The sequence below is a fragment of the Procambarus clarkii genome, chromosome 35 (assembly GCF_040958095.1).
Source record: "Procambarus clarkii isolate CNS0578487 chromosome 35, FALCON_Pclarkii_2.0, whole genome shotgun sequence".
Classification (NCBI taxonomy): Eukaryota; Metazoa; Arthropoda; class Malacostraca; order Decapoda; family Cambaridae; genus Procambarus; species Procambarus clarkii.
The window spans coordinates 564,109-581,746 of NC_091184.1; the positions used below are offsets into that span (position 1 = coordinate 564,109).

The 17,638-nt window shown below is 36.3% G+C and overlaps 1 long non-coding RNA gene across 2 annotated transcripts; it reads left to right on the plus strand.

Annotated features, from left to right (window-relative positions):
• The first annotated feature begins 764 nt into the window (after positions 1-764).
• On the plus strand, positions 765-9,654 carry LOC138371336 (uncharacterized). 2 transcript variants are annotated; one of them, XR_011230400.1, is made up of 4 exons: positions 765-840; positions 1,350-1,585; positions 6,712-6,818; positions 9,069-9,654. It is a non-coding gene; the product is annotated as an uncharacterized lncRNA (long non-coding RNA). The 2 variants fall into 2 exon arrangements; XR_011230399.1 differs by lacking the exon at positions 765-840 and having other exon boundaries at positions 917-1,585.
• Positions 9,655-17,638: the final 7,984 nt, after the last annotated feature.

The following is a 17,638-nucleotide window of genomic DNA, read 5'->3' on the forward strand; positions in this document are numbered from 1 at the left end:
CCCCATGTTGCACGTAAAGGAGCCTTCAAAAATACCATCACCCAAGATTTTGCGACGAAATGGAAAACGTCATGCTCACCTTTGTACTATGGGTCCATTAAAAAGAAATGGGAAACTTGGAAACATGTCAGATATAAAAGCAGAGAAATTGATATAGCGATGACCAGATTAAGGCTGGGACACACCAAACTAGCAGCACAAAGCTCTAAGTACAGAACAGACATCAACGAACTCTGCATCCACTGTCAGGTGCCTGAAACAATCGAACACTATCTCCTACATTGCTTCCGACACTATAGTGCCAGAGTAAATTTCAAACAAGAACTTATCTCATTTAAAATACCCTTTACCATCGAGCATATATTAGGAGGCGGTGACCACTCGTTACAAGAAAAATACCAAATAGTCAAAGCACTGGCTAAATATCTCCAATCGACCAACAAATTGGGTCACATCTGACCCGCGCCACATTTATACCTGGCGCCACCAACAGCTAAACACAGAAAACAAATGTTTCGTCGCAACACCAAGGATCAGCTGACGCCATAAACACAACACACCGCCCTACGGTGCGGCAAGTCTCCCTCTAACATCCACCTCTGTTTTAGTCGCAGCTCCTCTGTCTACAGCACAACGCAACAAGCACTTTTGAAACTCTTATCATCTTCAACATAAACGCCTCTACCAACATCTGTACTGGTGCAGTCATCGGGAGGACAAACCCTTCATGCAAACTGCACCTACTATCAAGAAGAAGAAGAAGAAGAGGACTAACCCTTCATGCAAACTGCACCTACTATCAAGAAGAAGAAGATTTTGTGTTCCACCGATAGTATTATCGTAAGTAAGCACTTATATTTTATATTTTATTAAATTAATTGATTCTATTTTTCTGTAATATAGGTCCAAAGGGTTGTTAAGGAACAAGGGTGTACCGATACCGACGCTCAGTGCGCTCAACTCACACCAAAGTATCACCTGTGTAGCTTCTGTAATTAGTGTTAATTAGTTATGCTATAAGATAATGAAGCGAGTATAAGATTAACTCGCTACAAGGGTACTGTGTTGGGAGGTGAGGGCTGTTACTGGTGTCTGTGGGGATGTGAGGACTTGTACCAACCACTATCACCACCAGTACCTTGTCTTGCACCCTGCTTAGTTTTCCTATTGAGATATGAAGTATTATTGCATTCATATAATTATTCATTCATTGTCATTACTATTTTTATGGGCTATGTTCTGTTACCCTAATGCTTTTTACCCCTGGGCATGTCCATTTACTCTCCAGCCCTTCACAAGCCACTGCTGCACCCCCTCCATGCCCATACTTACTGTGCTTATTCTTACAGGACTGCACTGCATTATGTGGTGCTCACTGCCTGGACACCTTGATACATGCATTATAGGGTTCTGGTAGTTGTTCTACTCACCAAGCCCTTCCAAGGCCAGGCTTGACATGTGAGAGCTTGATCCAACAGGCTGTTGCTTGGACAGGCCCCTCAGGCCCACATATCCACCACAGCCTTGTTTGTCCGGCACTTCAAAATCAAATGTTTATTTACGTAAGGTACATACATATTTTTAGGTAAGGTACTCTTTATTTGGGTAAATTTATCTTCGTAGTATTTAGCTTTGGCTCGTCTAATTATCTTGGATAGCAATAACGAGTAATTCTTTGAGAATTCTTTGGAGACAATTCCTAACCTATACTTCTCCCAACCTATACTTCTTCTCAAGGTCATCTTCACTTCTTGAAGATGTTCAGGTTTTCTCTTGAAGATGTCGACGGTTGTTCCAGCAATACTGTATTTCTTTTATTGCTGAAAACCTGTTTTCAGCCATAAAAAAATAATCCTGAATCCAGAAAAAAATCCCTTTTGTATCGTCTGGAAATTTTCAAATATTGCTGATCAAACCTGAGTCTAAATTATTTGTATATATTATGAATTACAGAGGTCCCAGGACAGGGTTTTTAGGCACTCCACTTACATTTTCCCACTCTGACTTAACCCCCATTTATACAAACTCAGTCTTATCTTTTAGCTAATAATTTATTGTACACACCATACTCAGCCTGTGTAGGGTAGTTTATTGTGCATGTGTAGTATATATATTTGTGTAGTATATTTGGTATATTTAATGCCTCTAACCTCTCCTCATAGTTCTTGTCCTTCAGTTCTGGGAGCCACTTAGTAGCATGTCTTTGCACCTTTTCCAGTTTGTTTATGTGCTTCTTAAGATATGGGCACCATACAACCGCTGCATATTCCAACTTTGGTCTAACAAAAGTCGTGAACAATTTCTTGAGTATTTCGCCATCCATGCATTTAAAAGCTCTGAATATTATCCTTTACCTGCAATTAGTTGTTGCTGTATTTATAGAATATGATTTGTTCTACTTTACATTTGTTTGTTCCTTTTTTTCAAAATTTCTTTCTGCCTCTCTCCTCACTGCCGTGTAGTTGTTTCTCTTTGTATTACTGGTATGTTTGGGGGTTTGGCCTCTTCGTATATTGATTCCATTTTTGTGTCTTTTGGTCTCTGTCCGTCTTGAAATTTCAGTTGAACAAATCCTGTTTCCTAGTTCTGCATCTCTGTTTTGGTATAAATGTTTTTGTTCCTTTATCATATATTTCACAAAATTGACATACTGTGCATTAATTCATCTCAATTACTTCCTTTCCTAACAGCAAGCCTTTCCAGTAAAATTCTTGGAATTCTTTTCTGACTTCCAGCCTAATGTTTGTTTTATCCTAGTGTGTATGATGCCTAGCGTGTGTCTGGTGCCTGTTGTGTTAAACCGAAGATAAATGCATAAGTATAGGTCAGTAATTTCTCCAGCTTTGAAAGGGGCTTTCATTATGCAGCAGTATTCCACTCTAGAGAACACTAGCGTCTTGAAAACTATCATCATCGGTATAGCATCTCTAGTGTGAAAAGTTCTTGTTATCTATCCTGTCATTTTTCTTGCAGTTGTGACGGCTACTTTATTGTGTTCTTTAAATGTTAGGCCTTCTGACATCAGTACACCCAAATCCTTTACGTTGCTTTTCCGTTCAATGTTATGATTTGACTGAGTTTTGTAAGTGGTTTCCGTTTTTATATTTTCATTTTTTCCGTAGCGCATGAGCTGAAACTTATGTTCGTTAATCACCATGTTATTTTCTGTAGCCCATAGAAAGACCTGATTTACATCTGATTGGAGGTTTGCCGTGTCCTCTATGTTGCCTACTCTCGTGAAGATTCTAGTGTCATCTGCAAAGGATGATCAAGTACTATAGGTTGTGTCCTTGTCTATGTCCGATATGAGGATGAGAAAAAGTATTGGAGCAAGCACAGTACCCTTGGGGACTGAGCTCTTTACGGTTGATGGTCCAGATTTTATTTTGTTGACTACTACACATTGGGTTCTATTAGTCAGGAAGTTGTATATCCATCTGCCTATTTTTCCGGTAATTCCTTTTGAACGCATTTTATGTGCAATAACACAATGGTCACATTTGTCAAAGGCTTTTTTTTGTCAAAGCGTTTTGTTTGTCTTCCATGGCATCTAGTGCCATGTCAGAGTGGTCCAGCAACTGTGATAGGCAAGAGCGCCCTGTTCTGAAACCATGTTGTCTGGGGTTATGGAGATGCTGTGATTCCATGTATTTTGTGATCTTACTTCTTAGCATTCTCTCAAAGATTTTTATGATGTGCGATGTTAGTGCTATCGGTCTGTAGTTTTTTGCCTCTGCCTTATTTCCTCCTTTATGGGGCGGTGCTATCTCTGCTGTTTTTAGTATGTCAGGGACAATGCCAGTATCTTGGCTTTGTCTCCAAAGAATGTGAAGGGCCTGCGATAACGTTTTTTACAGTTCTTGATGAATATAGAGTTCCAAGAGTCAGGGCCTGGTGCAGAGTGCATAGGCATACTGTCTATGGCTTCTTCAAAATCCAGTGGGGATAGGATCACATCTGATTTATGATTTGATGTTGGTATCATATCCATGAAAAATTCATTTGGGTTATCAATCAGATGGATGGAGAGCTACACTCGTGGTGTCCCATTTTCCCAGCACTCTTTGTCATATAATGCTTTGAAACTTTTGACGGATTTGGCCTCCACCACCTTCTCACCTAACATGTTCCAACCGTTTACCATTCTGTTTGCAAAAGTGAATTGTCTTACATTTCTTCGGCATCTTTGTTTAGTTCGTTTAAATCTATAACCTCTTGTTCTTGAAATTCCAGGTCTCGGGAAATCTTCCCTATCAAGTTTATCAATTCCTGTTACTGTTTTGTACGTAGTGATCATATCTCCTCTTTTCCTTCTGTCTTCTAGTTTGGAATATTTAATGCCTCTAATGTCTCCTCATAAATCCTGCCCTTCAGTTTTGGTATGAATGTTTGTGTGCCTTCATCGTATATTTTGCAAAATATGGAATACATCTCATTTACTTTACTTTAAGAATATGGTTCGATCAATTAAAAACCCTCTTGTTCAAATTGCAAAGAGACTGAAAGAGATGCAGCATGCTCAATGGATTATATATTAGTGATTATTATTAGGATTATATATTAGTGAATCATATTAGTGATTCAATTATTATGGTCATAAAACAATAAACAAATAGTTTTGGTGTTATTACACTCTATTCACAGGTTATATATAAGTATCTGCATGTTTTGTTCACCATTACAAACCACTAAGTTGGTTTGATTTTTGTTGAGATTGTTATTTATGATAAGATTCCTTACGTTATCTGAGAATGAAGCTATGTCGGTATTGGGAAATCTATAGATGGCACTTATAGTCAAGGAGGATTTAAGGGATTTACTGGAGAACTTGGCAAAGGTATATTCACAATAGTCGTCTCTATTACTAATGAGACTATTGCAGATGAAGGTATCTTTGTAAGATATTGCTATGCCACCTCCTTTTTTTATTAGGCCTGCAGTTGTGAATGGCTTTATTATCAGCCAAGTTGTAGCATACAACATAGCATATATATGTATATGGCATACATATATATATATATATACACATATATATATATATATATATATATATATATATATATATATATATATATATATATATATATATATATATATGTCGTACCTAGTAGCCAGAATGCACTTTTCAGCCTACTATGCAAGGCCCGATTTGCCTAATAAGCCAAGTTTTCATGAATTAATGTTTTTTCGACTACCTAACCTACCTAACCTAACCTAACCTAACTTTTTCTACTACCTAACCCAACCTAACCTATAAAGGTAGGTTAGGTTAGGTTAGGTAGGGTTGGTTAGGTTCGGTCATATATCTACGTTAATTTTAACTCCAATAAAAAAAATTTGACCTCAAACATAATGAAATTAGTAGCTTTATCATTTCATAAGAAAAAAATTAGAGAAAACATATTAATTCAGGAAAACTTGGCTTATTAGGCAAATCGGGCCTTGCATAGTAGGCATAAAAGTGCGTTCTGGCTACTAGGTACGACATATATATATATATATATATATATATATATATATATATATATATATATATATATATATATATATATATATATATATAATATATATATATATATATATATATATATATATATGTTATGTTACAACATAACAGGCCAATTACACTGGATTAATCTTTGTGTTTAGATAGGAGATGCCTCGTATGGGCCAATAAGCCTTCTGCAGCCCCTATGTTTATCCCTTATGTATCCCCCCATGTTTTCACCTTCATTGTATTATCACCTGACCTAATGCGGGTATAAAATCAACTAATATATATATATATATATATATATATATATATATATATATATATTCAAAATTCGTCAGTGTACTACATTTTTGTTGTTGCTTTTAGGTGATGCTTTTAACCAGTGTACGTGGGTCTGATTGTGCAACCACAGTTCGAAGAATAATGAAGATATGAACAAACGGCCTGTGGTCACTATACAGTCTGGAAGGGCAAAAGAAGAAATTGGCATTTCTACAAAAACAAGAACTATATAATGTTATTTTAAGTAAGTAACCAAAAAATTAAATAATTTTTTTAAAGTTTAAAATTCACTTAAAAATGTAAATTTTAAGTTAAAAAATTTTAACCAAAAAACTTAATATTTTTCATATTTGGAACCATTCCATAATCCCAAGCATAAATGATTATATTTCTATCACTTGCTCTTAAGATTGTTTCATTTAATAGAGGTTGGGCATAATTGTTCTCTGCTGCTAATAGAACTGACTGACTTAGCTATAGGAAAATGTAAACTTAATTGGTTTATCCATTACAGTATTTTGCAGTTTATTTCATGATCCTGTGCTTAATACTTGCATAAATAGTAGATTACAAAATGCATTTTTATATCATTAGTATTGAATAATAATAATGCAAATAATTGACTTATAAATGATGTACAATTAATTGGTAGGTGATATTATATTATTAATATTTTTTCATTCTTGCAAAGCCTTAACAAAGTCATTAACATGTTAATATAAACTTGATCACCTTCCACTTATTTTCTCATGTGCTACCTACATGTACAAAACCTTATTCCTAAATGCATATTTTGTTCTGAAACTTGTCCTTTATATGTTGTGTATCACCATCTCTGGAGAGTTTTATCTGATTGATGTATAAATTACTTTTAATTTTACAGAATATTATTGTTATACTGAATTTATTATTATATAAATAACTTAATTTTACAGAATCATCTATCAACGCACATCCACAAGTTGAGGAGGAGGATGTGACCTTCCAGATGTCTGAAGTACTGAAACAGGCACCAAACAGGCCTGGTGGATCTAGGTACAAGGTAAAATAATTTAATTTTTTTTTTTTTTTTTTTACTAATTGTCCGATATATATATATATATATATATATATATATATATATATATATATATATATATATATATATATATATATATATATATATATATATATATAATATGTATGTGTGTGTGTGTGTGTAATTACCTAAGTGTAGTTAAAGGATGAGACCGTCTTCCCAGCACTCTTTGTCATATAACGCTTTGAAACTACTGACAGTCTTGGCCTCCACCACCTTCTCACCTAACTTGTTCCAACCGTCTACCACTCTATTTGCGAAAGTGAATTTTCTTATATTTCTTTAGCATCTGTGTTAAGCTAGTTTCAATCTATGACCTCCTGTTCTTGAAGTTCCAGGTCTCAGGAAATCTTCCCTGTCGGTTTTATCAATTCCTGTTACTATTTTGTATGTAGTGATCATATCACCTCTTCTGTCTTTTAGTTTTGGCATATTTAATGCCTCTAACGTCTCCTCGTAGCTCTTGCCCTTCAGTTCTGGGAGCCACTTAGTAGCATGTCTTTGCACCTTTTCCAGTTTGTTGATGTGCTTCTTAAGATATGGGCCAACTTCTGTTGTTGGGCACCACACAACAGCTGCATATTCTAGCTTTGGCGTAACAAAAGTCATGAACAATTTCTTTAGTATATCACCATCCATGTATTTAAACGCAATTCTAAAGTTAGAAAGCGTAGCATAGGCTCCTCGCACAATATTCTTTATGTGGTCCTCAGGTGATAGTTTTCTATCTAGAACCACCCCTAGATCTCTTTCTTTATCAGAATTCTTTAAAGATTTCTCACATAATGTATAGGTTGTGTGGGGTCTATGTTCTCCTGTTCCACATTCCATAACATGGCATTTATTAACATTAAATTCCATTTGCCAAGTGGTGCTCCATATACTTATTTTATCCAGGTTTTCTTGAAGGGCATGACAATCATCTAAATTTCTTATCCTTCCTATTATCTTAGCATCATCAGCAAACATGTTCATGTAATTCTGTATACCAACTGGTAGATCATTTATGTAGACAATAAACATCACTGGTGCAAGAACTGAACCCTGTGGTACTCCACTTGTGACATTTCTCCAGTCCGATACATTGCCTCTGATTACTGCCCTCATTTTTCTATGTCAGAAAATTTTTCATCCATATTAGAAGCTTACCTGTCACCCCTCCAATATTTTCCAGTTTCCAGAACAACCTCTCTATGTGGAACTGTCGAATGCCTTTTTTAGGTCCAAATAGATGCAGTCAACCCAACCATCTCTTTCCTGTAATATATCTGTTGCTCGATCATAGAAACTGAGTAAATTCGATACACAGGATCTTCCAAATCGAAAACCATACTGTCTGTCTGAAATTATATCATTTCTCTCCAGGTGTTCTACCCATTTAGTTTTAATTATTTTTTCCAATATTCCAATTCCAATTTTTTCCAATAATGTGTGTGTGTGTGTATGTATATTTGTGTTGTTGAATATGACCGAAAGTCAGTCTTTCTGCCCCTCTCCTTACTGCTATTGTTGTTTCTCGCATCTGTGTATTGCTTGTATGTTTGGGCAATTTTTCCCCTTTTCCTAGTTCTGCATCTCTGCTTTAGTATAAATTTTGTTGTGCCATTATCATATATTTCACAAAACTTGACATACATCTCATTTACTTCATGTCCTAACAGCAAGTGTTTGTCAAATTCCTTAAGGAAATATCTGAGTTCCCCATAATGACCTCTCCACAAGTCAGGTTTTTCAACTGCTTCAAGCTCATTTTCTTCCAGATTATAATGCATTGCATACTTTATTCCCAAAAAGACATGGTCACTTTTACCCAAGTGACCATGTCACTTGGGTAAAAGGAGGGAGGTACCAAAGGAGGGAGGTACTGAATGATAAATATATCTTTCTCTTTCCTGGTAAATATAATATCCAGCATGGAGGGAACATCCCCTTCCCTCATCCTCGTAGCTTGTTTAACATGTAGAAACATGAATGTTTACAGGGTGAGGTTTACGAAATTATATATATATATATATATATATATATATATATATATATATATATATATATAATTGGTCTCTGGTCTATATATATTATATATATATATATATATATATATATATATATATATATATATATATATATATATATATATATATATATATATGTAAGTTTGTGTGTGTGTAATTTATATAAATAAATAATTAAATATTAATTTTGTTAATATCTTTTCAGGGAAAACTTGCAAGTACAATTCGTATACAAGAAGGGCAACAAGAGCCAGAGGATGTCTACTAAGAAAATATATAAGTCTTTATCCTCACACTCTTGATATATGGTCTTCTCTGGTCTCTTTATTTTCTCTCCTCACAAATGTCCCTTTTTTTTATTTCTTTTACGTTTCTCTCCTGTTTTTCTTGTCTTTTAATCTCTCCTTTCCTCCTCTCTTCTAACACCTCTCGTTTCCTGTCTCTTCTAGCTTCTCTCTTCCTTTACTTTTTATATTTGTGGTATTCATTTATGTCATTTTTATCTTGTATATTTTTCTTGTATCTTTTTCTTATCTTGTGTTTCTCTTCCCCTTCTCTTCAATGATTTCTCATTTCTCTCCTCTCTCTGTTGTTTCTGTTCTGTCTTCTCTCTCCTTGCCTTAATTTTGTTCTGTCTCCTCTTTTGTTGTGTGTGTGTCTTTCTGTCTCTGTCTGTCTCTCTCTTTCTCTCTCTCTCTCTGGCTCTCTTGCTCTCTCTCTCTCTCTGGCTCTCTCTCTCTCTGGCTCTCTCTCTCTCTCTCGCTCTCTCTGGCTCTCTTGCTCTCTCTCTGGCTCTCTCTCTCTCTCTCTGGCTCTCTCTCTCTCTCTCTGGCTCTCTCTCTCTCTCTCTCTCTCTGGCTCTCTCTCTCTCTCTCTGGCTCTCTCTCTCTCTCTCTCTCTCTCTCTCTGGCTCTCTCTCTCTCTCTGGCTCTCTCTCTCTCTCTCTCTCTCTGGCTCTCTCTCTCTCTCTGGCTCTCTCTCTCTCTCTCTGGCTCTCTCTCTCTCTCTCTCTCTCTGGCTCTCTCTCTCTCTCTCTCTTGCTCTCTCTCTCTCTCTGGCTCTCTCTCTCTCTCTGTCTCTCTCTCTCTCTCTCTCTCTCTCTCTCTCTCTCTCTCTCTCTCTCTCTCTCTCTCTCTCTCTCTCTCTCTCTCTCTCTCTCTCTCTCTCTCTCTCCCCCTCCCTCTCTCTCTCTCTCTCTGGCTCTCTCTCTCTCTCTGGCTCTCTCTCTCTCTCTGGCTCTCTCTCTCTCTCTGGCTCTCTCTCTCTCTCTCTCTGGCTCTCTCGCTCTCTCTGGCTCTTTCGCTCTCTCTGGCTCTCTCTCTCTCTCTCTGGCTCTCTCTCTCTCTCCCTCCCTCCCTCTCTCTCTCTCTCTCTCTCTCTCTCTCTCTCTCTCTGGCTCTCTCTCTCTCTGTCTCTCTCTCTCTCTCTCTCTCTCTCTCTCTCTCTCTTTCTGGCTCTCTCTCTCTGGCTCTGTCTCTCTCTCTCTGGCTCTGTCTCTCTCTCTGGCTCTCTCGCTCTCTCTCTGGCTCTCTCGCTCTCTCTGGCTCTCTTTCTCTCTGGCTCTCGCTCTCTCTGGCTCTCTCTCTCTCTCTCTGGCTCTCTCTCTCTCTCTGGCTCTCTCTCTCTCTCTGGCTCTCTCTCTCTCTGGCTCTCTCTCTCTCTCTCTGGCTCTCTCTCTCTCTCTCTGGCTCTCTCTCTCTCTCTGACTCTCTCTCTCTCTGACTCTCTCTCTCTCTGGCTCACGCTCTCTCTCTCTGGCTCTGGGTCTCTCTCTCTGGCTCTCATATTTCATTTGATTTAAAAATGTCTGAGATTTTTTACTTAATCTAAGTTATATTGCATGGTGCTAATATGAATATTATACATGACTGTTTTTTCTTTTCTTTCTCTTTCTCCCTTTCTTTCTTTCTCTTTCTTTCCTTCTCTCTCTTTTTCTTTCTCTTTCTACATGAATATTATACTTGACTGTGTTTACATTCACTTGTAGATTTTTATTTTTAGTTAATTAGTCCTAAACTTTTGATTAATAGATTTTTATTATTAGTCATAGAAAAACTATAGTGTTATATGTATACTCGGAAAATTTTACTTGTTTTAGTTTTAAGTAACAATAACTGCTTATAACGTCAGACTGATCTCAGCATGACATGAATCACAGGCTGCTTGATCACAAAATCTATTGTGTTCACATATTGCATATATAGATTTTTATAGATTTTTAAATTTTTACTTTTATATTCTGTTATAGATATAGTCTATATATTTCGAGCTATTACATATATTTTGTTGTATTACTCATTCTTAATTAAATAAATATAATATTTTAATTCTCTTTTTGTACCCTATTTATTTGTAATTTACACATACATATATAGGATGTCCATTTCTATCTCAGATATGTCTTCTTTCTTTCTCTCCCTTTCTATTTCAGATATGAATTACAAAATTATTATACCCTAATTTACCCTAAACGCTTTAATGTAGGTAATTAAAAGATCATAAAAAAGTTTTTAGAAATGTTAATTATATACGTTCTAAGGTTGTATATAAAAGTTCTCAAAAAACCTTTTCTAAACGTAATTATAAACGTGCTGAAAACAATGAAATGTCGTTTTTAGGATGTTTTAAAAACATGAAAATGTTTGCTGGGTACCCATTTGCCTGGACGATCTTTTCTATCTGTATTTTAAAACCCAGTAGAGTTTTGGCGTTTACCTTACCTACTCTTTGGCGGGTAGGCTGTTCCACGGGTTTACCACCATACGGGAGAAAAAGCCTCTCCTGTTTTCTGTCCTACATTGTGGCTTGTTGAGCTTGAACCCGTTGCTCCTCGTTCGTGTTACATCTTCCTTCCCAACCATGTTAAAGACTGTACCTCTCTCAACCAGTTTAAGTTAAAAGCGAAGCTATACCTAATAAATTCCCTGTAACCTACCTTACCCTTCTATTGTCAACCAATGTCTGTTTTTTTCTTTAAAGAGCGCTGTTTGTCGACATAATTGTATTTGTGCTGCTTTTTCATCTATGTTTTCATTTCTTGTTTTCATTCTACTCATTATGTTCAATTAGTATTAAGCTTGTCATTTAAGTTTATCATGCCCGAAACGCTTTGCGTAATAGTGGCTTTAGGCATTGTATGTACTAGCTATACCTATAAGTTAAACAATCCTTGTAAATATTTATTGTATGTATGTACCTTACCTAAATAAAATTGTATTGTATTGTATTGTATTGTATCTGACCTTGTGAAGAAAGTGTCCGGATCAACATCGTCCAAATTGTTTAGTATTTTAAGTGTTTCGATGAGCTCCGCCCTGTCATGCCTGATTTACTGTGTTGTTTGGCCAGTGGCCCTCAACCCTTCCTGATACGAGAGATGACTAAGCTCTGGTATGATTTTTGTTGTCCGGTGTTGCATCTTCTCCAGAGCAGCTATGTCTTTCTGAAGATAAGGTCTCAATGCCTGTATGTAATAATCCAGGTGGGGGCGCACCAGAGACTTATACAATTGAAGGACTACTTTAGTTTACTTGAAGGTAAAGGCACGCTTGATTATTCCCAAAGTTTGGTTCGCTTTTTTATTGCCGCTCCCACTTGTTGTGCAACTTTTAGTGAATGATGGATTCTGATTCCAATGTCGCATTCTTCATCTATCTGTTGTAAGGTAGTGCTGGCAATTTGGTAGTTGTGACGTGGAATGTTATGCCCTACAGGCAAGGTCTTGCATTTATCGACATTAAAGAGCATTTGCCAGTCATCTGACCATTGGTGGAGTTCATGTAGATCTCTTTGTAAGGTCTCAATATCACTTTCACTTCCTTCTTTATCATAGATCTTAGTGTCATCTGCAAATCAGATTCAGATTCAGATGTTTATTCAGGTAAGGTATATACATACAAGTGATGTTACATTAATGGATTGATATATAGATAGAGCTAGTACATACAATGCCTAAAGCCACTATTACGCAATGCGTTTCGGGCAAGAAAAAACATTAATATCTAGAACTTAATACTAATTGAGCATAAAGAATATGATATAAAATGTGTCATCTGCTCAACATTCCATCTCCCAGGATGAACAGGACCAGCAAAAGCTGCTTGACTATATTATTGTGTCGTCCCAAAATATTCCTGTGGAACGTGAAGGTGAAAAGTGTATTGAAATAGTTCATGCTCTCATAAAAGACGAATTGCGTGTCACTCTAAATAAAACTGACATTATTGCTGCCTACAGAGTAGGCAAAAAGATTACATCAGGTCTGAACCAGCGAAAAATTCGCCTCAAGCTAGCTTCCCAGTCCATAAAATCGCATCTTGTCCGGACAGCTGCATCCCAACGAAAGGAAATCTACATCAACGAGTGCTTGACTAGAAAAAGACAGCAACTCCTCCACCGCCTGCGTCAAATCCGTCATCAAAACCCAGATGCGATTCATAAGTGATTCGTTAGAGATGGCTTGATTAAAGTGAGAAAGACCTCAGGAGGTAAAATGTTTACAATTGCTAATGAGGATAACCTCAACACTTTCCTCTCCCAATGTGGTTTGTCTCACCTTATTATCCCTCTCATTGAGTCAACATAATTAACCCCCTTGTCATCTAGTGCGGGCTAGGTATCCTAAGTCTCTTTGTTACACTTTTTTAAAGTAAATTTTAATTTAATGTATATTAGTCATTTATTGGACTTAATTAATTGAGTGCCTTAATATTTTCTTTAGTTCTTATTAATTATAGGATCATAACTAAACTATTTATAGTTAATAATCTTTAGATTAAACTTGCCTATGTTTATTATTCAACTTTATTCTTTGCTTTCATTATTACTTCTGTTGCCTAGCCTCGCCATACTCCTTACTCCATTGTACCCCTGACTTTGCCTGTGTCTCAAAATGCAAAATATTACTTACAGTGTACCTGAGAGTACTTGTACGCAATCTACCTCATTTTTCTTTTTTTTCTTCATTTTGTGTTTGTCTTGTATAGGTCTTGTTTATATTTTAATTTTCCCCCTTTTATATCAAAATTTTGTTTTGTAATTGCCATTCTTGCCTTGTTTTCCTACAACCAGCCTTTTTATGCAGATAAGTATAGACCCAGAACTAAACCTCTTATCCACTATCTATGACAATCATCACTTTAATGATCAAAATTGCAGATATTTTATAGCTCATGATGTAAACAATGTATTAACACATAATCACAATATCTCTGTAATTAACTTGAATGTAAGATCGCTTTATTTATTTATTTATTTATTTATTTATTTATATATATACAAGAAGGTACATTGGGTTTGTGAGAATACATTGGATAGTACAGTATTTACATTCTTGTAAAGCCACTAGTACGCGCAGCGTTTCGGGCAGGTCCTTAATCTAACAGATAATTTTAAGTAGCTAATTTCTATCAGAATTGATAAATGATAACAAATACATTGCAAGAGAAAAATGAGATGAGAGAGCTTAGTAAGTATATTAAAGCACATTGTTATATTAAAGCTCTGATTGATTACATTGACAGCTTGATTGGTAATTTAAACAAGATTAATAAACACCATACAGCAGATTGACAGCACATATAAGACAGCAATGATCACAATGGTAAAGATGTTCAAATTGGGAACATAAAGGTTGGGAGATTGGGTAGCAATAGACACAGTGCAATTTTAAGGCAAAAAGTGAAAAACTATGAAGATGAAATTAGGTACTTTTTAGTATTGATTTTGAATGATGTAAAAGTTGGACAGCTTTTCAATTCAGTAGGGAGTGAGTTCCATAAACTGGGTCCCTTTATTTGCATAGAGTGTTTACACAGATTAAGTTTAACTCTGGGGATATCAAAGAGATATTTATTTCTGGTGTGGTGATAATGGGTCCTATTACATCTGCCCAGGAAGAGTTTCAGAGCAGGATTTGCATTTAAGAACAGGGTTTTGTAAATGTAGTTGACACAAGAGAATGTGTGGAGTGAGATTATGTTTAGCATGTTTAGGAAGTTAAACAAGGGGGCTGAGTGTTGTCTGAAAGCAGAATTTGTTATTATTCTGATGGCAGAGTTTTGCTGGGTGATGATGGACTTGAGGTGGTTTGCAGTGGTTGAATCCCATGCACAGATACCATAGTTGAGATAGGGATAGATTAATGCATAATATAGAGAGATGAGAGCAGAGTTAGGTACATAATATCTGATTTTGGAGAGTATACCAACTGTTTTAGAGACTTTTTTTAGTTATGTGTTGTATGTGGGTACTGAAGTTGAGTCTCTTGTCTAGGAATAGGCCAAGAAACTTTCCATCATTTTTATTGCTAATGTTTACATTGTCTATCTGAAGCTGAATTGCATTTGTAGATTTGCTTCCAAATAAGATGTAGTAGGTCTTTTCTATGTTAAGTGTTAGTTTGTTGGTTGACATCCATAAGTGGACTTTTTTTTAGTTCATTATTAACAACATCATTTAATGTATGTGGGTTGTGGTTGGAGTAGATGAGGGTAGTATCATCAGCAAACAAAATAGGTTTCAGAATGTTAGAGACATTAGGCAGATCATTGATGTATATAAGACATAGAAGAGGTCCCAAGATGCTGCCCTGTGGCACTCCAACGGTTATTGGTAGAATGGGAGAGGTTATATTGTTGATGGCTACACATTGGTGTCTATCACTAAGATAGGATTGGATATAGTCCAGTGAATGGCCTCGGATTCCATAATGATGGAGTTTACATAAGAGGTAATCGTGATTAACAGTATCAAAGGCCTTTCTCAGGTCAATGAAGAGTCCAATCGGAAACTCATTTTTGTCAAGGGCAGAGTAAATTATATCAAGGAGACTAATAATTGCATCGTTGGTACGCTTTTGAGAGCGGAAGCCAAACTGACAGGGGCTAAGAATGTCGAATTTTACGAGATAGGAGTAGAGCTGTTTGTAGATAATTTTTTCAAATATTTTTGATAGAATGGGTAGGTTCAATACTAGTCTATAGTTGTTTATGTCTGCCGGATTACCTCCTTTATGAACTGGCGTTACTCTTGCTTTTTTAAGGATATCAGGGAAGGTATGACACTCAAGGAATTTGTTGAACAGCAGAGCTATAGGTGGTGCAAGGGCATGGGAGGCGCTCTTGTATACAATGGATGGGATTTCACTGATGTTCCCAGCTTTGGTTTTTAGTGAGTGTATGATGGACACAACATCTGTCGGGCTGACTGGTGAAAGGAGAAGAGAGTTTGGATAGCTGCCTGAGAGATATGTGTTATGTGCCTGAGTCTGTGGGATTTTACTTGCAAGGTTAGCACCAATCGATGAAAAGAAGCTATTAAATTCATTCGCCATTTCTAAGTCAGATAACGGTGTAAGGCCATCCTTGGAGAGTGTTATCTGGTTGTGGGAGTGTTGTTTAGTTCCTAGGATATTAGAGATGGTATTCCATGTGCTTTTCATGTTGCCTTTTGCTTCTTTGAATCTAGTCTCATAATATGAAAGTTTTGCTTTTCTTATGATACTGGTAAGCACTGATGAGTACCTTTTAACTACTTCCTTTGAAACTAAGCCACTCCTAAATTTCTTTTCATATTCATGTTTTTTGTTGACTGATTTAATTATGCCACTTGTGAGTCAGGGGTTATTTTTTCTTTTATCAGTTACTTGTTTGGTAAGGAGGGGACAGCGAGTGTTGTAGAGACTTAGAGTTTTGGAGAGAAAGAGGTTAGTTAATGAGTTTATATCCTGTGTATTATTAAATTCAGATTCCCAGTTAATATTGTGAAGTGCATTAGAGATATTGTCTAAAGCTGATTCACTATGTAGCCTGAATGAGAGTTTCTTGGTTTCTGGTGGTGATGTGTCCAAGTTTGCTATGAGGAAGGTAGGATAGTGGTCAGTTGTTCCATCATAAATTACCCCAGATGTAAGGGGATCTGTTATATTAGTCCATAGGTGATCCAGGGTAGTGGCAGATGTTTGAGTGACTCGGGTGGGCTTGGTGATTGTGGGGATTAGCATACAGGAGTGCATGCTGTTATGGAAATAGTCAACTTGAGGGTTGTTTTGAAGACCCAGGTCAATATTGAAATCACCTCCCAGAATGATGTGATTTTTATTGAGATTGTTATTTATGATAAGATTCCTTACATTGTCTGAGGATAAAGCTATGTTGGTATTAGGAAATCTATAGATGGCACCGATAGTCAGGGAGGATTTAAGGGATTTACTGGAGAACTTGGCAAAGGTATATTCACAATAGTCGTCTCTATCACTAATAACACTATTGCAAATGAAGGTATCTTTGTAATATATTGCTGTGCCTCCACCTTTTTTATTAGGCCTGCAGTTATGAATTGTTTTATAACCAGCTAAATTGAAGAGTTGGGTATAGTCATTACTTAGCCAAGTTTCCGTTAAAATGATGAATGATAATTTAGTGCCTAGTGCTGTAAGTAGTGCATTTATATCATCAAAATGTTTACCAAGTGACCTAACATTTTGGTTGTAAACTGATAAGCAGGTGTTATTTAGGAGTTTGTTTTATGCAAGATTTGCTGTGTAATACCTGCAATAATGATGATCAATGTGCTGATTTGTGTGGATATGGGACGGAACATTTCGATCAGGATCAATATCAGTAAGCATATAGATAAAATAATGTCACGATACAATAAGATAAGCAATTACAGGAACAGTAAAATACTAAATCTGCTGTAAAATAGAAAGTAATTATAGCAAAACACAACAATACAATAATATAACAATACAATGAGAGCTTACAAAGTATTAAG